This window comes from Loxodonta africana, chromosome 25 (genome assembly GCF_030014295.1).
Source record: "Loxodonta africana isolate mLoxAfr1 chromosome 25, mLoxAfr1.hap2, whole genome shotgun sequence".
In the NCBI taxonomy this organism is placed as follows: domain Eukaryota; kingdom Metazoa; phylum Chordata; class Mammalia; order Proboscidea; family Elephantidae; genus Loxodonta; species Loxodonta africana.
The window spans coordinates 41,395,100-41,420,689 of NC_087366.1; the positions used below are offsets into that span (position 1 = coordinate 41,395,100).

At 38.2% G+C, this 25,590-nt stretch overlaps 1 protein-coding gene across 1 annotated transcript in view; it reads left to right on the forward strand.

Annotated features, from left to right (window-relative positions):
- The first annotated feature begins 314 nt into the window (after positions 1-314).
- CHRM3 (cholinergic receptor muscarinic 3) overlaps positions 315-25,590 on the forward strand; it is a 218,245-nt gene continuing 192,969 nt past the window's right edge. The window contains exon 1 of the mRNA XM_003410912.4: positions 315-830. The gene's annotated coding sequence lies outside the window, so the exon portion shown is untranslated. The remainder of the gene's footprint in view (positions 831-25,590) is intronic.

Sequence of the window (25,590 nt, forward strand, 5' to 3'; positions counted from 1 at the left end):
CCAGATTTATGTTACAGTCTCAAAAAATGACAGTGCATATTATAATGCCCATTTCAAGAAATAGCAAAACTTTAATCAGCTGATTCACAGATGCCTTTGGGATTGAAATGCAGCCTACCGGGGCAAAACATGACATATGTGGTTCATTGAACACTGCACAGAAGGTAAATGAAGTGTGTATTTTCCAATCGCAATTGGAATTTTAAGTGAGTGGAATGGAATAAACTCAGTTTGGAATCTGAAATAAATTCAGTTTGGAATGTGTCTTAGAGACCAAGGTTTACACAAGAGCTGTACAAACTTCTCAATGTGAAACATGACACAATGTGAAATTTTCCTGGCATCCTAGAGCCAGATATGGATTTCTGAAGGACCGGGGCACAGACATTTGGTAAAAAGCTATTTGTTTCTACTTGGGAAAGGAAATGTAAATGTTTATATAATACCCTGGATTGAAAGTAATGTTCCACCTGGTAGATGGACTTGTGTACACTTTTTCAGAACCTGGTATTTTCAGTTTGATGTTATCAATAACATATTTTCATCTAATTCCCCTTTTTTTGCCTCTTAATTTCTGCTTCTGTAGTTCTAGGAAGATTCATATATCACACAGAATAGTACTGATTAGTAAAAGTGGGAAGTGGTTGAAGGAAAGAGTCCTCGTCTAGTAATTCAGAAGGAAACACTAGCTGCAACTTGCCTACAGGGTTACCAAAGCTGTTTTTCAAATTATGGATTCTCATGAACCAGTAACTTTAAAGGGGGATCATGAAGAGGAATAGGCTGTGTATGCAAAGCTCAGGAAGCAAGTGAAGACATCTTTTTCTAAGGTAAGCTTAAGGGTATAAGGTGACTTTTAATCTGCAGAAAGTTGGAAAAAAAAATTGGCTAAGAAATATTGGGTTAGTTGGGTCTCCAGGGAGATGCAAGGTACTAGACTCCAAAGAAGAGATCTATAGATTAACAACCTGGAGAGAGGGGATGGCTTGGGAACAGAAAAGAAAGTAAAATGGGTACAGGACTGTGGATCAGACATTCAGAGTGAGAGAGCGTGAGCGTTCATGAAATAGTGAAGCAGGCTGGCTCTGGGGATGCAGGATCTATTGAACTAGTAACCAGGTTTAGTGGTTTGTTTGTTCCGAGTTGTTGGAAGTGGGGTGAATTGAATTAGTCCTCTGTACTACGTGTTACACTTTTCCACTTTAAACGGCACCTGGTGAATATTTAGCCCTAGTTTTCATTGAGGTAAAACCAAGATAAACCCAAACCAAAACCCATTACTATTGAGTTGAATTCCAACTCATAGTGGCCCTTTAGGACAGAGTAGAACTGCCCCCACAGAGTTTCCAAAGCTGTAAATCTTCACAGAAGCAGACTGCCATATCTTTCTCCCATAGGGCAGCTGGTAGGTTCGAACCACTGACCTCTTGGTTAGCAGGAGAGTGCTTACGCACTGTGCCATCAGGGCTCCTAAAACCATGATCCACCCTGAAAACCCCGTTTCTATAGAGTCAGTTCTGACTCATAGTGACCCTATATGACAGAGTAGAACCACCCCATTGGGTTTCCAAGGCTATAATCTTTACAGGAGCAGATTATCGTATCTTCTTCCTGCAGAGCAGCTGGTAGATTCGAGTCACCAATCTTTCGGTTAGCAGCTGAGCCCTTTAACTGCTGTGCCACCAGTATCTCTTAAAGCCAAGATAGTGTCCCATAATTCAGCAAATATTTATTTTCCTGGCAGTGACAAACCTGCCAGTATTACAGTTTTGGGGGTAGTTCTACAATGTTTACAGTTTCCATTGCTTGGAGCTTTCTGTATATTTATCCCTGGATTAGACTCAAAGTAAGCTGATTTTATCAAGCCACTGGGTAATTCTGACCATTTCATCTGGTGATTTTAGTACAGTCTTGTTGCAACTGACCTGTATACGTAAAGAATTACTGGGTCATCAGCTCGCGGAAATGTCTTTTAATTATGAACACGCTTTCAGCATGTGTCCACTGAAGGTAAGGGGAAAAGAAGAATTGCATGCTTTACTTTAATACCATATTCCGTTAAATGAAAAGGGACATGGCCAGGTTGTATCTTCTTAAACGTACGTAGCGTAGCAGCAACTCGGCGTAGAGACAAGAGGCCTTTGAGGAACAACTAAACATTCAGATGAAGCAAGCGTGTCCTTCAAACCACATCCTTCCTGTTGCCTGTGGGAAAGGGATGGTATTTGTGTTGCATGCTGAGCACATGCAGAGTAGATCTGTGTGTGTATTTCTGTAAATAAAAGGACATTGTGTGTGTGTTTGGCACCCATAAGGGCAAGAGCAATGGATTGCTTCTGAAAGCTTTTGTTCCAGCTCAGGGATCAGCAGCATTGTTAAGAATGGTGCTAGGAAGTGGGCTCTAAAAATACATCTGGAGGAGACCTACGATAGCACCAAGTTTTGAAGAGCAGAGCTGACACTTGCAGACCGTGTTGTATCTGTGTCGTTATTCTAATTACTGTGGATCAGTGGAAGGGTTTGGCGTGCCGTATGTCCAAGCCTGTAGCCTAATGAGCCACGCTTATTCATATTTTGAGATATTTTGTGTTGCTTCAATCAGGATCATCCAGAATACATAGGGTAAGAACATATGTTGCACTAAAACTGAAACTTTCCCCCAGCCTATTTCCTTTGCTTGTATTGTTCGTATCTTATTCATATTGCCAAGTTAATAAATTCACTGATGATGAATAATTTTGTCACTTATTCAGAGACAAAAAACAAAAAAGCTTAAAAATAGAATAGGAAATTGTATGAAAGATTAAGCTCGGATTATTAAAATGAAACAGTAATGCTGTCGGGCCATGTAACTCCCCACCTTCAGCAAGTCGGAATATTTCTACGTTGCAAATAGCTACCAAGCAAACAAAGACTTAAGCATGAACATATTTTAAATGCTCCTGATATTTTCAATTGCTGAATTCCAAACTGAAAGGGATTTTGTCTGTAGAAATATGGGAAACTTTCATGTTTTGTTTTGTTTTGCTTTTTTAGATTTTTCTATTAAATTTAAAGAGGAACCAAAGTTTTTGTAATTTATGTTAAAAATGAGCATATTAAGTCTCCTGTCATACAATCAACTGGTCATCTCCTTGAACATAATGAAAACAAAAATAACTGATACCAGCTTAGGTCTCTCTGAGTACACTTTTTTCTGGGTGAATAACGTTTCCTTCTTTTTGAAATTTTAAATAACCATAATTTTATTCAAGTGAATCAATTAAAGGGGTGCTCCATTAAAAGTTGGAAATGTAACAAAAATCCAGAGTCAATGCGGGTTAATGATGACTGTTTCTCAGAAACCCCAGTCAGTTTTTAGTGCTTAGAACCAGTACAGTTTTTAGTTCTTAGAACCGGCACTTACCTACTTCTGTGAGTGAAATTCTCTTTCGAGGAAACACCGAATACAGAAGATGAGATTGGTGATAGATATGAAAGAAATACCGTTCTCCAGTTCACCTTACTGTGGGAGTCACCTTCCCCCCAGCTCAGATACCTCTGTGTGGATCAGAATCCCATGTATTTCAAGATCAAGTAGAATCTAACACATTCAAGTGCTAGGAATAGCATTAAACACGATGCATGACATTTTAACTGCATAATTATTGTCTTCACGGCTTCTAAGACATAACAAAGAATTTGTATTGGAATGGATAATATAAATGCATTTTTCATTAACAGGCTGTTGAAACATTCAGGCTAAAGTAAGCAAAAAAGAAGTTTATATTTTAATGAAGTGAAAAAAAGAAAACAAAAAACAACCTTTCTAGCAGGCTACAAAGGACAGAAAAATTATTTTTACATAGTGTCAATCCAAATGAAGGACATTTCACTGAAATGGTCCCTTTATTATAAATTCATCAAGCAATAGAAAGTGTGTAATATCTTTCTACAGTGTGGGAAGTTCAAAAGGAGTGTTAAGTGTATAATTTGGTTGAGGAAATGGGGATTGCACTCATGAAACAATTAGAAAAAATATGAAATAGGACAAAATAATATAACAGTGTGGCATGAAAAAAATAAACATTGCAGAGGATGAGGAAGGGAACCAGAGCTGATAAGAGGGGACTCCAGAATGATGAGATACGTTTAAGATGGACTTTGAAGATGAGTAAAATTTGTCTCCTCAACAAAGGGTAGGGAAAGGGATTTCAGACCGTGGAATCATAGAAGAAAATGAACAAATAATTAATTTGGCAATTCACATTCAGCTTTTGGTTCAAGGGACAAGCATTTAGATACATGCAACTCATTTGCTGTTCTCCTGCATAAATCATTCCATTTCTTTAATGTTTTAGCCAAAATCTGTGAAGCAATGCAACCACTTGGTTTTGCCAGGGGATTTTATGAAGATGTAGTCACCTGGAAAATGCTAAAAGGATTGACTGAAATCAATTTTCTTCCACTCTTGTGAAATGTGCCTTTGTTTCCATCAGGTTCACTTGGTCGCTAACAAAACCAATAGACCTGAAGATCATGTTACTTAAATCCCATTGGCCCTATGTGCCCATCCACTCGCTTACACCCCGTTAGTTGCATGAACAGATAGTATTATTATTTTTACAAATTTAAGTGTCATTCTTACCAACTTACAGAATCTTTCCTCTTATATTTTAGTAGTTAAAATGACACAAATAACAAAACTTGGAGACTTGGATTCTAGTCTTGGCTTCATTGTCTACACGATTTGTGACTTTGGTCAAGTCAGTTAACATCTTGTCTTATGTTAAAGTATTAATTAGAACTGTGTACAAATGATACATTTTATTCAGATCTAAACTAACATATTCAAGAGTGACATTTATATTGACCAAGTCAACACTTCCTGGCCTGGACAAACTATGCATTTATTGTGAGAACTTTCATAAATATGTTTGTGCCTTATTGAAACTCATCTTTGTTTTATGTTGGTTTCTTAAGCATCTTGAAGGGTAAGTATAGCGATATCAATTAGGGATTACAAAAATTAAAAGGGAAATAAAAGCAAAGTTACGTTGATTGTGTCATAACTGTATTAATTTGTTTTAATTAAAACTTGACAGTTCCTTGTTGATATGTGTATCACATTTAGATTAGCACTCAGAGTCAATAGAGACTTATGAATTTGGTCAATATCCTCTACTTTCTAACTCTTATTTCCTCGGTGTAATGCGAGAAATATTACTTAGTTGGAATGTCAATGATATTTAAATCTGCTTTCAGAAGGATGAGACCATTACTTCAATTTATTTATCCCTATACAAGGCATCCTCACTAACTTACATGCCAGAAATGCTAAACGCATGAAACAGCTCCCTTGAGTAAGCATAAAACAGTGCTTAAGTTATTTCTATAAATATTCTGTTATGAGACTAAAAGGGAAAAATAAGTGTTTTCTAAAGTATAATTGAATTGTAGCTTTTATTTATTTATTTTTTTAATGTACTGTCTTGTGAATATTTTTCTCTTAAAGGTCAATATTTTATATTATCTTTAATAGATGCTATACAAATAGAATTAGATTTCCCTTATTTTGGAGCTGCTGTTTTCCACTTTTTCTTTAAAATGAATAATTGTTCAGTAAGGCCTGGCAAGGTCAACAATTTAGCAAACGTTCTGTAAGCTCCCGTATTGGCACTGCAACTAATAACAGTAACAGCTAGCATATGTTGAACGATTCCTGTGTTTTAGGCACTGTGCTTAGTACTTCATACGCTCTGTCTCACTACACCAATCATTTGTAGGATTTAAGGTGACTAAATATGATCCCTGTTCTTTGGGGAAAATTGTATAAGATATTTCTACAGCTGGATTGGAAGTTACCATGGATCAACTTAATTGACCCAGGACTAAAATAGCTTTTTTGGGGACCATTGACTTCTCAACACTGAGCCTCTGGTGGCTTTAGAATTTTTCATTTTGCATCCTGGCAGCACCATTTCAATTGAGTGCCAGGTTGTGGATGCTGCCAAAAACCCGGAGATTTTCACCACAAGAAGTTGGGGAACAAACTCCACTTTATGAATGGGTATATTTTGGCCCTGAGTTAATATTCACTGCAGCCAAGCTATATAGCCTTGGTTACTTTCAAACATGGCTGAAAACCCACAAATCTGCCCCTTTGTCTGTTCCCAAATTGATATTGACCCAAAGCCAGAGCCTTGCTTTTGCTGGCCATGTTGTACGTGTTGGATCACGGTCAAGTTGGCAAGAATGTTGACTTAGGAGGACTTGAACACATCCGGGGCCTTATAAACCTCCCAAACTTAGATGTTAGTGAAATGAAGAAAGTGTAATGCCCTCTGTCAAGTCTTCTATTGAGCAAAGACACGTGATGAAGGCCAAATAGTATTGACAAAAGCAATGATTTTTTTTTTTTGTAGTATTCTTCAGATTGAGCCTTTTTCTTTTTTTTTTTTTTTTCTGTAGCAATATATGACAGTGGTTAAGAGTCCATTTTATAATTATGAATTAACGAGTTCAAATCCAGGCTTTGCCATTAAATGTGTATACTTTGAAGTTACTTTAACCTCCCCTCTGAGGGCAAAAGTTAGGATTCAATGAGATGATACATATAAAGTGCTTAGCACAGTGTCTGATATGTAGAACACATGTAATAAATGCTGAATTTTAGAATAATTTAATAGTGATTCACATATCTAGCATTTCCTCCACATGGATATTCCAAACACACTTCAAACCTAATCCTTACAAAGAAATCTCCTTAATCTTCTCCCTCCCCCAAATCCTTTTGATCTTCAGCATTTCACCAAATCATCTAAGCTAGAATTTGTAGTTGCTTATTTTTCATTCCCTATGCCCTGGTGGCACAGTGGTTAGGTGCTCAGCTGCCAGTCAAAAATTGGCAATCCAAACCCACCAGCCACTTCAAGGGAGAAAGATGTAGCACTCTGCTTCCGTAAAGATTACAGCCTTGGAAACCTATGGGGCAGTCCTGCTCTGTCCTGTAGGGTCACTATGAGTTGGAGTTGACTGGAGGGCAGTGGGCTTAGTTTTTGGTTTTGGTTTTATGCCTCACATATAATTAATTACCACGATCTGATTCTGATCATGAGTATGTAAATATTCTTAATTCTATTTTATTTCTGCATTCTTATTTCAGGCCCTTATCATCTCTGGGCCTGATTTTTTAACAGCCAACTACTTATTCATTCAACTAATCTTGCCTAACATACTCCAGCCCCCCACCCCCCCCATCAATACTGTCTTCCAGAAGCAGTGTCCATTCTGTCAGTCTTCTTGGCATCTAGAAGTGGAAGCCTCAGTGCCTACCTTAGGGTGGTATATTCTTGACTTAGCTGCAGCCCCCTCGCCAACTGATTTCCTCCCACAGCCTACTTTACACTTTGGAAGGTAGTTAGTATATGATTATTTTTAGATTATTTTACTTTTAGAAAAATTCTAGCCTTATCCAGTGGCAATGTATTTCCCTGTATTTTTTGTGGTATGATATTGGTATACTTTACCAAGTGACTATGCCCTTTGCTACCATCATAAAGGTTAATGAAAGCCTGGAAAAGAAACAAACAGAAAACCCAACCAGTTATCATGGAACCCAATCTGGTGACCCCACATGGGCCAGAGTAGAACTGTGCTCCGTAGGTTCTTCAGTGGCTGATTTTTTGAAAGTAGATTGCCAGGCCTTTCTTTTGAGGCGCCTCTGGGTAGACTCAAACCTCCAACCTTTCAGTTGGCAGCTGAGCACTTAACTATTTGTGCCACCCAGGGACTCCAGAAGCTTGGAAAACTAATATTAAATAAGAACCTGAAATCAGTAAATTATTGGTCATTTGTTTCCAAAATATTCTAAGTCCAATAAGTAAGCATATTAAACATAACCTGTAACCGTAACCTGTTGCTGTCAAGTTGATTCTGACTCATAGCAACCCTACTGGACAGAATAGAACTGTTCCACAGGCTTGCCAAGGCTGTAAATCTTTATGGAAGCACACTGCTATATTTTTCTCCCATGGAGCGGCTGGTGGGTTCGAACCACTGACAGTTCAGTTAGCAGCTTAGTGCTTAACCGCTGTGCCACCAGGGCTTCTAATACTAAATAAAGCATATTAGGTGGAGATAGATAGATAGATAGACAGACAGACAGACAGACATATATACGTACTTACACATATACTAAAGTTGAATGTACTTCTATTGAAAATAGGTGCAGTGAAGATTTTTACCACCCTGTGCAACGTGGTAGTTCTTTGTTTCTTGTTACTGGACATGCTGGTTGTTTTATGGCTGCTCTTTTTGTGCCCAGTGTTTCGCCACATAAATAAAATCAATCCAGTTGCCTCATCTATTAGATTTTAGCTTCTCGGACAGCAGGAAAACTGCCTGACAGGTGTGAATCCCCACTGTGCTGATAACAAGGCAATGTACTTTGTAACCGGTTTGTAAATGCTTGTTAATTGACTGATTGATGGTCAGGTCATGAATTTTGAATTGTTTAACCAACAAGGGTGAGAGTTTTGCTGGCTAGCTGAATATTTTATACGGATTCCTTGCCCTGAAACTTGGCCTTAATTTGCAGATTATTTCAAAGGGAGAAAGGTAGATTGAGTGAAAAAATAGCTGATAGTTTGAGTTCAAGTGAGCTAATGTGTAGCTTGATTGATGAGATGTGTACATTTTCTCCTTTTAAAATTTGTTGTTAAACACTATTATAAAATATTACTAGAAACACTAGTGTAAATGTCTTTAAATTCCTTCAGAATCTACTATTCTAGCATAGGAGTCAGCAAACCATGGCCCTCAGTCCAAATCGGATCCTCCGAATGTTTTTGTAAATAAAGTTTTATTGAGACACAGTCACACTCATTTATTTACATATGGTCTATGACTCTTTTTGTGCTACTATACCAACACTGAGTAGTTACAACAGACACTGTAAAACATTAACTCCCAGAGTGTTTATGGAAAACATTGCTGACTTCTTATCTAGAACATTAACTATTGTAACTATTTTTGTTTAGGTGTAGTTATATTAATTTGTAATTTTGGTGAATTGTGAGTTTTACTTATGTATTACAAATAATTTCCATGTTGTTACTGGGTGTTTAAATAAAAAGTGATGATTAATTCATAATATGAAGTTAATGTGCCACGTATTACTAAACAAGGCTGCATTTATTTTTTTCCCCTTCTTTTCTTATATTTTCACTGATCCTAATTTGCCTTTTTAAAAAATTAATCATCGTTTGTCTTATGGCTGGGTTAAAGTGTAAAGTATTAAAGTAGCTTCCCTATCTAGAGAGGTCTATCAAGTGGTTGTACCAGGTTCTTTTGGGCTCTTTATATCCTCAAATGATACTTTCTTGGCCCCCCAGAAGACATATGGTGAGGTCTAGTGGACAGAACACTTGCTGAAATCAATGGACAGTAATTCTGCTTTCCACTGAGTGTCAAGTCCTAGACATCCCCTATTGTAGTTTTCCTTCTGTGAAAAGAGCCATGACAATAAATATCTTACCAAACCAATTCCAAGAAATGATGTGCTGATGAGACAGACTGTTTATTGAGGGTAAGAACTATTTCTTGTTCATATACTGGCAATATCTAGCAGTACCTGATACCTAGCAGTAGTAGATATTTATTGTCTAAATTAATAACAAAGCAATAGAATATCATAGAAGTTCTAGGAAGCTACTATAAGAATGTAGTTTCTAGAATTAGGGATTCTGGGTTTGGATACTGTCTCCACCATGTTTGTTGCTGTTGTTAGCTGTCATTGAGTTGGCCCCTGACTCATGGCAACCCCAAGCACAATGGGATCAGACTGGTTGTGATCCATATGGTTTTCATGGCCTGATTTTTGGAAGTAGATAGCCAGGCCTTTCTTCCTAGTCCATCTTAGTCTGGAAGCTCCTCTGAAATCTGTCCTGCATCAGAGTAATTTAATGCCTTAATAACTTCAGGCAAATTCTATAAACTATAAGGCATAGTTTTCTCATCTGTATGTTAGGAATAATAATGCCTACCTCATAGAGTTATTGTGAAAATCAAATGATAAAATTCAAATAAAGCACTGAGTATGTACTTGGCACATAGTCAACAGTCAGAAAATACAAGTTATTATCGTGCATTAATATGAACATTTAGAGGAGGGCTATACCCTGCTTTGAAGGTAATTCTTCCTGGAAGTTCTTCATCTTCTGTTTGGATATAATTATTATTCTGAGTCGCCTGCCCCTGACCCCAAAAGAATGAATATTAAAATGTTCTCTCATTTCAGAATGTCAGCTTCATAATTTCTCTGCCGATTGAACCCTGCACCATGAGGCACTCTGTCTGACCTTTTTTGGTATCACCAATTGTCTAAAAGTCTCCATTTAATTTTAAAAAGCTTTTGTGCGGCTTTTCCTTGGTGCTTATTATAGGTTTAGAGCCGCGTGCTATAAAAAGTATTTGGCTGTATGTGCTTTTATAATGAAAGTAATTTAATTGGGCACTCTGCCTCCACAGATCAGCAAGGGTCAAAACGACTTTTTTAAGAGTACATGAGAGAAGTATTACAGAAGGGGGGGAGAAAACCAACCTCGCCGTTTGCTTTCAGCACCGAATTATGCAAGCTTCATTAAGGCCAATGGCAAATCTCACTTCTCCTCCCTTTGCAAACAGGTTTCACTGACAGACAAGTTCTCCACATGTGTTCTCCTAGAGAGGATGGCTGATCACCTCACATCTGTTTAGTTTGTACCTGGACAGTTTGGCAATCATGGTCCAAGGGCACCTAAGCGCCCTGCACAAAACATACTTACTCTATTGTCAGGAATCCTTGTTGTCCTTGAAGTTTCCTTGTTGAACTTTTTCAAGTTTACACTTGTCATGCTACCAGGATACAAGTTAAGAAACACACCTTTCGGAAAGAGAGGCTACACCAGCCATGTTAATTTACGTAATCCACTTCCTTTTCACACAGTGTCAATGGGATTGCAGAGCTAACCACTTCTCCACCCAGTGCTGATGAGGATTTTCCACCGGTGGAATAAGCACTATGCTTTCCTCTGATTGTGCACACACTTTATGGCACACGTACAGACAGAAAGAAGCTGGAGTTAGCATTAACGTTTGGGCTTGTATGGCATTAGAATGAGATTAGGATATAAGCAAATGAGGCCTCAGGGTTGCTGGCCAAAGTTCTGCATTTCTGTGTCATATAAGGTTTTAGGACATAGCTACTCTGTGGCCTAATCTTTGATAAAGGAACGAATACAGATAGGCTTATTAGGGGGTAGGAGACTGGATCTCCAGAGGACACACCATGTCCGTCCTTCAATATTCCTGACTCAATTTGGTTTAGTAGAGTCATTTTAAAACTTTGAATCTTTGGTTGTCCCTTATGTCATCGATGCACAAGGGTAAACCCAGTGCCGTCAAGTCGATTCCGACTCATAGAGATCCTATAGGGCAGAGTAGAACTGCCCTATAGAGTTTCCAAGGAGCGCCTGGTGGATTCAAACTGCCAACTCTTTGGTTAACAGCCGTAGTACTTAACCACTACACCACCAGGGTTTCCATGCAATGGTAGTTCAGTTAAATATTGTGTAGACTAAGTAGTTGCTCATGGAAACCCTGTTGGCATAGTGGTAAAGAACTACGGCTGCTGACTAAAAGGTGAGCAGTTCAAACCCACCAGGCACTTCTTGGAAACCCTGTGGGGCAGTTCTACTCTACCCTATAGGGTTGCTATGAGTCAGAATTGACTCAACAGCAGTGGGTTTGGTTTTGGGTTTTAAGTAGTTGCTCTTCAAAATTATTAAAGTAACCTCAATTAATAGGTCTCTCTAAAATGAAGCAAAATGTTATGATAATCCCTTGAAGGTGGTGCAGTTAATGGAATAACTTGATCTTTTCTCTTTGGGCTTCCATTGTATATTCCCAAATCAAAATGGAAATTTTGGGCACTAAATCTTTTTTTATTATTATTATTATGACTTTTGAATCAAGGGTCTGCTAAACCTTCTCATTAAGCAGGTGAGATCTTCATTGTGTGTAGACACACATACACACAGAGAACATGCAGTCTATCTACCTACCTATCTATTCTTTAAACCATCAAAAGGCGTATCGTTATTGCTATAGCTGAAATCAATATGGATGCATTCATTCAATACTTTATTCAAAATGTTTTAGGCCTGCATGATGTTTTAGGCATTGTCTAGATCAGCATTTCTGGAACTGTGGTTTCTTGAACCCTGTTTCCAAGACTCTTTCAAGGAGTACATGAGGTCAAATTGTTTTCGTGATAATACTAAGACTATACACGCTGTGTTGATATTTGCACTGGTGTAAAGGCAAAAGTAAGTAAAGCTGCTGATTCCTTAGCAGGAGTCAAGGCAGTGACACAAAACTGTACTAGAGGTCATTATATCCTTCACCGATACACACCTACTCATGTTTCACTTTAGAATTTTCTTGATAAAGCAGCAAGAAAACTAATTTAGTTCATTAATTTTATTAAATCTCAGTCCTTGAGTTCACATCTTTTTAATATTCTACCTGTACAATGTGAAGTAAGCATGAACTTCTCTTTCATACTGAAGTTCAATGATTGCCTTGAAGAAAAGTACTTGTGTGATTATTTGACCTGCAAGCTGAACTTTTTCCATGCCACACGATTAAGTACTTGAAAGACCAAACACTCGTTACTCAGACTTGGATATCTGGCATACATTTTCTCAAAAATAAATGAAGTGAGCTGTCATTATAAGAAAGACAGTTGACAATATTTGGTGCCAATGATGAAATTAGAGTTTTCAAGCAAAAATTAGAATTTTTGGAAAAGTTGTATTCCTCGTCATCAGCTTTACAATTTTCTTATATTTGAAGAGTTTCCTGATGAGATTGGTGGGGCAATGAATGTTATTTTTTTATATTATATAATGAAATGTGACAAAATTTGGAATATCTGAGTGACTCTGTAAACCATTATTTTCCAGAAAAAATTTTTTTGGTGTTACAAAATCATATATGGATAAATGATTCATTCAAAACAAAAGGTAGTCCAGTGCATTGTAATAAAGCGTAGTTTGAAAACTTTATACATTCCACATTGCATCTCATATATAAAAAACTTTATTTTGAGTTTGGGTATATTTTCAAAGTAAAATATACACAATTATTTTTAAAGAATATTAAAATATTCATCTCCTTTCAACTGTATATCTGTATGAAGCTGGATTTCCTTCATTTATACCAACCAAAACAAGACATTTCATAACATTGAATTCAGAAACAAAAATGAGAATCTAGCAGTCTTCGATTAAGCCAGATGTTAAACAGATTTGCAAAAACTAAAACAATACCACTCCTCTCATTAAATTTTTGTTTTAGAAAATATAGGTACTTTTCATTAAAAAGGAGCCCTAGTGGCATAGTAGTTAAGAGCTCGGCTTCCAACCAAAAGGTCAGGAGTTCAAATCCTCCAGACACTCCTTGGAAACCCTATGGGGCAGTTCTACTCTGTCCTATAGTGTTGCTATGAGTTGCAATTGACTCAAAGACACCAGGTTTTCTCATTAAAAATGAGTTATTTGTGTTAACATGCTAATAAGTTTGCTGTTGTTATTTTAAAATATCATCTTAAATTCTGTTTTAATTTTTAACATCTTAATATTGATATACATAGCCCCACAAACAAAAGCTCTTTAGGGCTCTCAATAATTTTAATAGTGTAAAGAGGACTTGAGATGAAAAACTTTTGAGAATCAGAGTTTTAGATAGTGGGAATGCAAAGTCAAAGACACGGTCTCCTCTCTCACAGTTTAATAGGAGGAGGCAGAACAGACAGTGCAAGAATACAATCTGTGGGGTTGTATGATGGCAGTCTACAAAGGGGGCTATGGAAGACAGAGGCAGAAATTAACAACTCACCAAGGTTGGACAGGGAAGGTTTCTTAAAGGAAATATTGTTATATCTGAATCTTGAAGTTTATCTGAACCTTGAAGTTCAGGTACATATTAGGCCAGTACTCTTCTAGAGAGAACAGTCTGTTCAAAGAAACTGATTATAAGACAGCGTACCATGTTCTGGGAACTGCAGATTTGTGTTGCATGAGCTACTCATGGGTGCTGAGTGTGGAGCAGTAGACTGAGAGCTGTGGAACTTGCACATGGCCGTAATGACAGGGAGCCACTGAAAGATCCCTATTTAAGAGCAATGATTCTAGCAGTAATATAGAGGTCCATATGGGGGTTGGGAAGGTCTGGAAGAGAGAAGTAATTTAGGATTCTATAGCAATGGTCTTAGTGAATATTGTTGAAAGCTTGCGCAAAGGCAGTAGCATTGGGGAGGAAAATGAAGGAGTGGATTTGAGCAATGTTACTAAGGCAGAATTTGTGGGACTTGGTGGCAAACTGAATGCAGAGTATGAATAAGATGGAGAAAAAGAATAGCTTTATGTTGTTGGCTTAGATGGCTGGCTGAATGGTGCCATTCTCTGAGTGAGAGTAGAGAAGATGGAACAAACTAGAAAATGAGGATGCTGATAAATTTGCTTAAACATTTTGAGCTTTCTGTAACTGTGAGTCATTGAGTAAAGATAGCCAGTGGGCAACTCAATGCACAGATTTGTTAGTGAAGAGAAACCCAGAGGCTAAAACATAGAGATTTGGGAGTCATCAGTATAGAGATGTCAGCTGAAGCCACGGGTCTGATTGAGAGTACCCAGGCAGTGGGTGTACAATGAGAACGTAGCAAGGCTGAGGATATTGACAGTGCACAGATGCACAGGAGAAGAGAATTATATTGCAAGTGATATTATAATGGTTATTGTAATGCACATAATCTTATTTTTTTCAATATCACATAACCACTATATTTATTTTAAGTAGATAACTAGTTCAAAAGATTTTGAAGATAATGCCTTAAAATATAATGCCTTTCTGACAAGACACAATACAGGGGAGGTCAGCACAACTGGAATAAACCAAAACCAAAGAAGTTTCCTGAATAAGCTGAATGCTTCAAAGGCCAGTGTAGCAGGGGCAGGGGTTTGGGGACCATGATTTCAAGGGACATCTAAGTCAATTGGCATAATAAAATCTATTAAGAAAATATTCTGCATCCCACTTTGAAGAGTGGCATCTGGGGTCTTAAACGCTAGCAAGCAGACACCTAAGATGCATCAATTGGTCTCAGCCCACCTGGATCAAAGGAGAATGAAGAACACCAACAACACGAGGTAATTATGAGCCCAAGAGACAGAAAGGGCCACATGAACCAGAGACTATATCATCCTGAGACCAGAAGAACTAGATGGTGCCCAGCTACAACCGATGACTGCCCTGACAGGGAACACAACAGAGAACCCCTGAGGGAGCAGGAGAGCAGTGGGATGCAAACTCCAAATTCTCATAAAAAGACCAGACTTAATGGTCTGACTGAGACTGGAAGGACCCTGGTGGTCATGGCCCCCAGACCTTCTGTTGGCCCAGGACAGGAACCATTCCCGAAGCCAACTCCTCAGACATGGATTGGACTGGACAATGGGTTGGAGAGGGATGCTGGTGAGGAGTGAGCTTCTTGGATCAGGTGGACACTTGAGACTGTGTTGGCATCTCCTGCCTGAAGGGTGGATGTGAGGGTAGGGAGGGTTAGAAGTTGGCAAAATGGACACGAAAAGAGAGAGTGGAGGGAGAGAGTGAGCTGTCTCATTAGGGGGAGAGTAATTGGGAGTGTGTAGCAAGGTGTATATAAGTTTTTATGTGAGAGACTGACTTGATTTGTAAACTTTCACTTAAAGCACAATAAAAATAATTTTAAAAAATGCCTTTCCCTAAAGTAATGACTAAAAGACGTGTGTTTTTCCTCTATCGTTTCTATAAGGCACCTTGAGTGAAAGAACAGAGAGCATTTCCAGGGGAAATGGCAAGGTGTCCAGGAAAGCGTTTACTGCGACTGAGCACAAGGCCCTTACACATCCAAACATGCCCCCCAAGACACATTTAATAGTTGTGTGACCTGAACTAATTATGTGGCTCAATTTTCTCATCTGCAGAATGGAGATAATAGTAGTCCCTATCTCATGGGCTGATGTGAGGATCAAGTGAATTAATGTATGCAAAGTGCTTAGAACAGACCTACATGGAAATCACTCGATATGTGTTAGCTGAAATAATGCATTTTTTCAAGGCCTTTGTACACGGAGCGTTATTTAAAGTACGGTGTTTTTTTTGTTTTGTTTTTCCCAAATGTCAGTTAATATAATGTGAGCTTAGGGAAGATCTCAGTTGATGGCCTGGTCATTACTGAAGAATTCGATGACAGATTCTCTGTCACAGCTAGTTGTCATATGGTGTTACCATACTGGTGTTCATGCGGTTTTGTATGTGAGTAAGGGGACAGGGGAGGGAGGAGAGCATGCAGAGAGTGTGAATGTATATGGAAACTGAATATTTTCTAGTACAAGCCTTCCCGTTTTTAAATATCTGGCAGCATTTAGATAATTGAAAACATTTTAATTTTGGTTTAGACTCAAATGCATCTTTTGCCAACCATTTACGGTCTAAAAATACCCATTAAGATTGTTCTCTCAAAATCACTAAAAAATCTTTACTGCTGGCCTCGATGGCTTGGCAGAGAAATGACAGTCCAGAACTGAAAAATTAACCAGTAATTAGCCATACGGCTTTGTGTTCTGTATTTTAAAATATGCATGAAACTGTTCTATGAGAATTGTGTTTCTAAAAATCTAAACAGTAAATGTAAGTAATTAGGCACAAATACAATTATTTAGCAAACTGTAATTTTTAGCTCTAATTTAGAAGACTCTCAGAGTCTATAAAATGCTCAGTGACAGTGATGAGACAGCTTGCTTGAGTAGAGGGCTGTCTTCCATAGATTGTCCACTTGGTCTACCTTCTACCCATGTACTGGTGAAATTCAATGATTCAAATAAACAGTTGTTTAAAATGTATAATGTTTAAAAAAAAAAATTAGGCAGCCATAATTAATCTCTCCATTTTTGTTGCATTCTGTTTGTTTGATAAGGCTGGCATTATTCAAAAAGAGGATCAAATGTCACTTTAACATTGTTTATATTCTTAGGAGGGATATTTTTTCTCCAGATGTCTTCATTGCTTAGATGCCATTTTATTCAATAAAGATTTTATGGCACCTTATCCCTTTACTTTCTGTTGTCTTGGTCATTTAATCAGGGTAATCAAATTATTCTGATCCCTCATCTCTCATACTTTTTGAGCTACAGACTTCTTTGTGTCCTCTGATCCCAAACATTGCTACCAATCACCTCTATCAGCATTGAGCCAAACTGGAGGCTGGGTCCAGTTCCAGCATCTGGACAGCTCCCTGAAGACATTATATTGCCTAGCGGCTCCAAGGGTAAGAAAGTATGCAGAGATTAGAAATGAAAACTTCAAAAGTTTCCCCAGCTCTGTCTCAAAGGAGAGCAAATACCTCCTTGAAAAGGCTTAAGAACAAAAGGGGAGAATTTAGACAGAAAAGTTCTGTGAACAAGTGGCTGTTTGTAAATATATGTCTGACTTACATAAGTATCCAAGACATGTTACATAATTATCATTACTATTATTGTTAGGTAGTAATTTAAAAATTAATTTTTCATAAGTTAGAGATTATTTATATTTTCTTGTTTTGCTATCAGCCTCTGTAGGGGCATATAAAACTACTGTAGCCTTATTGCAAAGAAAATTTATTTTCATTTTAGAGAAAAACATAATTTGAAATACAATTGAAGGACAAGGATTAAATAGGAATTACAGGTTTTGGGTTCAGTAGGCAAGTATAAACAAATGGTAGTTTATGATTTCACTACATTTTCCACATGTAGTGGGAGGGGAAAGGGAAGGAAAGGAAGTAAACTCTTAATAAGCATATATTATGTGTCAGCTACTCCTAGATCGTTTACATATCTTATTTCACGTAATTCAATTTAATATAAAGTATTTCCTTTCAAGAAGCCCTGTTGGCACAGTGGTTAAGCACTAGGCTGCTAAATGAAAGGTCAGCAGTTCGAATCCACCAGCCACTTCATGGGAGAAAAATGGGGCAGGCAGTCTGTTTCCATAAAAATGTACAGCCTTGGAAACCCTATGGGGCAGCTCTACCCTGCCCTATAGTGTTGCTATGAGTCGTAATCGACTTGATGGCAATGGGTATATAAGTTGTACTAAATTGTACAGAATTTTATTCTAGACATTGTAGATCCAAATTTTATTTTTATTGAAGATGTTTTACAAATGACAGCAATTATTGTACACTAGAGACGTTTGACAAACTTTTACTCAGTATGAAAGGTTTTAGCCAGTTATCATTTTCATCCATAGCACTATCGTTACCTCCATATCTGACTGTGCAAAGTGAAATTTATATTCAAGAAAGACAACCAACCTAGTAGCCATGAGCATCCCAAACATTCAGTCCATCTCATTGTGGGCCTTCCTCTTGTTTTGTTGACCCTCTACTTTACCAAGCTTGATGCCCTTCTCTAGGGACTGGTCCCTCCGGATAACATGTCCAAAGTACATGAGACAAAGTCTCGCCATCCGCACTTCTAAGGAGCATTCTGGCTGTACTTCTAAAAACCATTTACCATTTAAAGGAAATAGGTCTTCTTGGGAAAATAGCTGTCTCCAAGTCTAGGACAGGAAATATTCAAGGTCCAGAAAACAAGGACTCAGAGCCATCCAGAAATGACTTCCATCAATGGAAGCTGGAACAATTGGAAAACCAAAACAAATATTGACACTGTATCCAGGCACATTAAATATGTTGAGATTCTATAAATAATAACACAAGAAAATGAGTAACCTTTGTAGAATACTAGGAAACCAACTCAATAGAAAACTGGTAAATAAAGGGAAAGAACTGATCATTTTTTCCTGCCTTTCCTTTGCAAACTGTACCTCAGGCTGTACTAGGTTATCGTTGAGAAAACATCTCCCTTTTAGAAGAATTCCAATTAATAAATGGTGAAAAAAATTATAGACTCAGAATACCACACTTTCTAAGCCTTAAGTAAAAGAATGAGCCTGGGCCATGACCATCGATCACTGTCAAAGCCATTAGCAGGAAAGCTAATGAGAGACTTACACATGATAAATAGATCAGGACTTTCAACAAAGGGAGAAAAGAAGAAGGACTTATAGATTAAAAGAGAACTAAGAAATATGTCCAAAAATGCAATGTGTAGACCCTATTTTGATCCCTATTTGAACAAACCAGCTATAAAATACCATCACGTAACCAGAAAAATTTTATTAGTGAATCTTTGTTAGCTTTTTTAGCTGTTATACTGGTATGTTGTTGTTGTTGTTAGATGCCATCAAGTCGGTTGCAACTCCTAGGGACCCTCTGTACAACAGAACGAAACACCCTCCGCCCACGCGATCCTCATAATTGTTGTTATGCTTGAGCCCATTGTTGCAGCAGCTGTGTCCTTCCATCTAATTGTGGATCTTCCTCTTTTTTGTTGACCCTCTACCAATTGATGTCCTTCTCCAGGGACTGGTGCCTCCTGATAACATGTCCAAAGTACTTGAGATGAGGTCTCACCATCCGCATTTCTAAGGAGCATTCTGGCTGTACTTCTTCCGAGACAGATTTGTTCGTTCTTTCGGCAGTCCATGGTATATTCAATATTATTCATCAACACCATAATTCAAAGGCATCAATTCTTCAGTATTCCTTATTCATTATACAGCTTTCGCATGCATATGAGGCGATTGAAAATACCACAGCTTGGGTGAGATGCACCTTAGTCCTCAAAGTGACATCTTTGCTTTTTAACACCAGACTCACCCAAAGCAATGCATCTACCTTCTATCCATGGTGTAGTAGTCATGTATTTTTAAGACAGCCCTTATCTTTTAGAGATACGTACTTAAGAATTGGCAGATAAAATAATGTGATATCTGGGATTAGCTTCAAAACAACTCGAAGTGGAGAAATGTAGGTGGGAACTGAGATGAAAAAGTTGGACTAAGATGGTCATATGTTGGAAACTGCTGAAGCTGAGTGATAAAGAGTTCATTACAAAATTCTGTGTACATTTGTGTATGTTGAAGATTTTTCATTATTTAAGTTCTTCACTATTCTAGCTACTCCTTTGAAATATGGAGCATTTGTATTTGCTCCAAACGTATTGTTATGTTAGAACAGGAAAAGAATTATCATACATTTTATTTAGCTATTCTTGTTGGTGAGAAAATGGTCTGGTTATATGTGAATATCTGTGTTCAGAGACAGAAACAGAAAAATACATTATAAAATCAATGTAACTCGAGTTTTTCATCTTTAATGTCAACTTGGCTAAGATCAGTGTGAGTGAAGTATAATTCTAGTTGCCTTGCATGGATCTTCTTTTTTTTTTTTTCTTTACTGAAATTTAGATGAAGGTTTACAGGACAAACTAGTTTCTCATCAAACAGTTAGTACACACATTGTTGTAAAACATTGGTTAACAACCCCACAACATGTCAACACTCTCCCTTCTCAACCCTGGCTTCCATATTACCAGTTTTCCTGTTCCCTCCTACCTTCCAGTCCCTGCCCCCAGGCTGGTACGCCCCTTTAGTCTTGTTTTGTTCCATGGGTCTGTTCAGTCTTCGGTTGAAGGGTGAACCTCAGGAGTGACCTCATTACTGAGCTGAAAAGGTGTCCAGGGGCCATACTCTCAGGTTTTCTCCAGTCTCTATCAGGCCAGCAAGTCTGGTCTTTCTTTTTAAGTTAAAATATTGTTCCACAATTTTCTCCAGCTCTGTCTGGGACCTTCTATTGTGATCCCTGTCAGAGCAGTCAGTGGTGGTAGCCGGGCACCATCTAGTTGTACTGGTCTCAGTCTGTTGGAGGCTGTGGTAGATATGGTCCATTAGTCCTTTGGACTAATCTTTCCCTTGTGTCTTTAGTTTTCTTCATTATTCCTTGTTCCCAAAGGGTTGAAACCAGTGGAGTATCCTAGATGGCCACTCACAAGCTTTTAAGACCACAGACACTACTCACCAAAGTAGAATGTAGAACATTTTCTTTATAAACTATGTTATGCCGATTAACCTAGATGTTCACCGAGACCATGGTCCCCACAGCCCTCACCCCAGCAATTCTACCCCTCAGGGAGTTCGGATGTGTCTATGGAGCTACCATGACCTTGCCTTATACAGTTTGTGCTGGCTTCCCCAATATTGTGTACTGTCTTAGCATGGGTCTTCTTTCAAAGCCAAAGTCAGATGGTTTCTAGCGCTCATATTTAGATGGTGCTCCTTTGCTCAGTGCATAAATAGGGTATTCAGAGCACGTTGCCTTGACCGTTTCTGGCACTGCTAAAGGACCATGTTCAGCAGTTGCCTCTGTGACCGTCTGCTACAACTGCAAATGTTTCATGTAGCTGACAAGTTTTATATGAGAGGTGAATTTTTCCTGCTTCTATTATCCTTTTAAAAGTGGCAAGCCAACTCTAAAATCATAGAATAATTTTGACCGTTTTTGTCAAAAAAGGTCACTGTCAAACTTTTGCTTTCCAGACACGAATTCATTATTTTTGGATCAAATAAAGGTGGTGAATAAAAACAGTAAATAATAGATGAAGCAGTACTTCGTCTAGAGGTATAAATTGCTGTCACATTTTCATTTTTTGACCAAATGTAGTACATTATGTGATCTTTGCCTCTTGAAGACTGAATTGGGTTCAATTATGTCTTTGGTCCTTGAGAATGTGCCATCCAGAGAAAATCACCCTCTCCCTCCCACTCAAAAGAATGCTGACAAATTAACATTATTCTACAATATATGGGAGCCCTGGTGGTGCAGTGGCTAAAGCACTCAGCTGCTAACCGAAAGGTCAGCCTTTCCAACCCACCAGCTGCTCCACAGGAGAAAGATGTGGCAGTTTGCTTCTGTAAAGATTTACAGCCTTGGAAACCCTATGGGGCCGTTCTGCTCTGTCCTGTTAGGTTGCACACTATGAGCTGGAATCAACTCCATGACAGTGGGTTTTATACAATTTTTTTACACTAACAGGAACGCATTAGAAAAGCAGTGTTGCTGAAATAATTTAACAACCAAGACCACACAGGAGAGTTTTCTTGGAGATACATGGATGAGTCATAATACTTTCATGTCACATGCCTCGGCAGTAAGGGGTCCTCCTATAAACACTGAGGAAAATCAATTAATGATAACGTAATTCCCATCTTCACTACTCCCATCCACGAGATTTGAGCCTAGAGGGCAAGAAAAAATTAAACTGACTAGCCTATTATTTATTATTGTAGGTGTGTCTGTCCTACAAGGAACTGGTAGCATAGAAAGGAAATGAATTTCCCCAAAACCCACAAACTAGTAGATCAAAGTCGAACCAGGGTTTGAACCCTGTAGTCTGATCTGAACCCTACAGTGTCAATCTCTTCTCAATACTGTCAACCAAAGAACAACAAATTAAATAAATAAATAATTTTTAAGAAACCTAACTAATCGCCAAATAATAACAGTCATTTAAAACATGTTTACATATTTAAATTCCTCTCTATTTTTAATACTGGCCTGAAAACAAGTGACGCTTGCTTCAATTGCATTAAACATAGGAGGCGTTGGTGTTTGCACAGTTATTGCTGTGGGACTGAAGTATTTATTTTAGGGTATGTTGTCAGGTGTTGAACGTAATGACCAAAAAAAAAAAAAAAAAAAAATGCAGAATGCTACAGATTTGGTGTTAACATCATGGGGTTGCAATTCCATCCGAACTTTCCTTTGAAATTTTTCCAAGATTAATTGCTGATCTTGTTGATGTTAGTTCCACAACCAAAACCAAAAAACCAAACTCATTGCTGTCAAGTCGATTCCGACTCATAGCGACCCTATAGCACAGAGTAGAACTGCCCCATAGGGTTTCCCAGGAGCACCTTGTGGATTCAAACTGCCGACATTCTGGTTAGCAGCCGTAGCTCTTAACCACTATGCCACCAGGGTTTCCATAGGTGCGTAACAGATGATGCCAATAAAATTCACAGTTCTAGTATTGCGTTGTTTTTGTCTGGGTTAGTATTGTATTGACAGCATTATGGTGTTAATGTTTTGTTTCCTTAAATACAACAAGGTGTAATAAAGTAACTCTTTTTTAAAGAATTTGCCTATAAAAAATGGTTGTAACTTAGAATTCATTTAAAATATCCCATTAGGTAATCACAGAAATTGATTCTCTGCTCTTGGTTTAGTTTTGCCTGAAAGTTAAATCTTGCTGAAAATGTGTGAATATACTTATATAGCACATTTGTATTTGTATGGAATACTGCCACTGCAGAAATATTTTAAAATAGTTTATTGTTTTAGGTTTATTTCAGGGATTTTTTTTTTTTTTGCCCCAGAAATTAACTTCTAGGCAAATTAGTATATATTTAACTTAATATCTACCTTTTCCACATATAGGTTACTTTCTAAATGTATCACACTAAAATATACATATTTAGACTGATGGTCCTAAAGCCACTTAATATCACTAGTCATCCAGGTCTTAGTCACTTTAGTACATTATTTACCAGAGTTTTCTACCACATTTTAGTAAAATGACAGAATAACTTTTATGGTTTAATTATTATCCCATATCACCATAACTGAGTAAAGCCACTTTGCAATGACCTGTTTTAACCAATTAACTTTCCATAAAAAATTTTGAGCAAACCACTGTATCCAAGATCAGATGTAGAAAGTGTGGTAATGTTACTGTTGGGATTGTTGCTATAAATCCTTTAAAGAAAATACAAAATACCCTTAAGCAGAGCTACAGGTTTTCAGATATCTCAAATGCCATTTTTTTCCAAGTTCCAAACATGTATTTAAAAAAAAAAAAAACCTCTTCTATGTCCTTGGTGCCTTGCTTGCTTTTTCAGATGCTCTCTGCTGCTGACTGTTAACGTATACCCACTCTCTTCCCGCACCTTTGTGTCGCTGTGTCTTTGCTGTTTAGATCTGCCGCTGAGGGTTGACCTGGGGCAGAGAAGTGCTTTCCAGAGTAGAGCTGGCACTGTTTGCAATGCAGTGCTGCCCTCTCTGTTTTTGTGATTTGTTTGAACTCATGGATTACTCAGATTCCCTAAAATATACTGGCTAGGAGAGAGTCGTGATGGATTGCAAAGACACCTGTTAGGGTACCTTTGGGATCACACCTCAAAGAGCCAGTTGATGAAGTAAGCTGGACTTTCAAAACATATGGGAAAATAGCCTGTATTTTCTTCTCAGGCAATTAAAAAAAAGTAACAACCCGGAAACTGTTGGCAGTCGATTCGATTGACTACTTCCTTTTGTTCCTGTGATACAAATCTCTGAGTGACAACAAAGAACAGAAATAATTACTCATGGATGTAGCTTCTTTGTCTATTTTATTAGCAAGAATTATGAAAACTACCTTTAAATACTGCAATGGTGTTTGAGGTCACATGTATTGTTCCCTGGCATTTTTTTTTTTTTTTTTTGGCAGAGAAGCCTCAGAGTGGTTAATTTTTTTTTTCTTTGACTAGACCTCGTATCTACATTTTGGAAATAAGCTTTTGGTCCCATCTCTCAGCCCCCACCTCATCCCTAGCACCTCCACACGCTTCCTTTCTCACTGTGAACACCTTTTTAATTGGGGGACCCACCTCTGTTTGTACAGGATTAGGGAGAAGCTGGATGGGCATCTGAGCCCGTCTCTCTATTTGAAAAGGCTTGGCTTGCAGTCAGCTCTGGGGCTTAGTGACCATGACAGCAGGTGATCCCAGCTGCCAGATGGGGATTTCATTCCCCAGGGTCAGGCTCAGAGAAAGATTCAGAGCCCAGAGACCTGTATAAATGGGAGATTGGGGATAGCCTAATCCCAGGGTGGCCAAAAAACCTCATCCTCATTGGGAAACTGAGACTGATCTTGGGTAAGTGAATGTACCTGGTTTAAATGGATGGTTAGACAAGAATAGTAAATTGAGAGAGTAAGCAAAAGTCAATTGGACCAGATTGTGATTTCCTTTTCCCAGTTCTTGTGCACTGGGAGCAACATAAAATTAATTTTTGCACCTTTTCTTCTCTCAGAGGGTCCATAGGGTATACCCTGTACACTTGGGAAAAAGAAAACAAAACCTGTTGCCATTGGGTCAATTCCAACTCATGGTGACCATGTATGCAAAGTAGAACTGTACTCCATAGGGTTTTCAAGGTTCTGACCCTTCAGAAGCAGATCACCAGGCCTGTTTTCTGAGACACCTCTGGATGGATTTGAACCACCAACCTTTCAGTTAGTAGTTGAGTGCTTAACTGTTTACACTACCCAGGGACTCTCGTGTTCTTGGAAAAGCACTGTGTAAATAATAGATATTATTCAGAGAGCCGGATATCTATTAGAAAATAATTAACATGAATCCATACATCTATGGCCCTGGAAAGGATGAGTCTCATCTAAGATTTCCTTCTGCGCACAGCATTGATAAAGCACGATGCATATAATGTCTCTTCTGAGGTTGTCCCTGGGAGATTTAGGCACCTCCCAACACACACACACACACACACACACACACACAGGTGCACATACACACCATTCCTACCTGTTT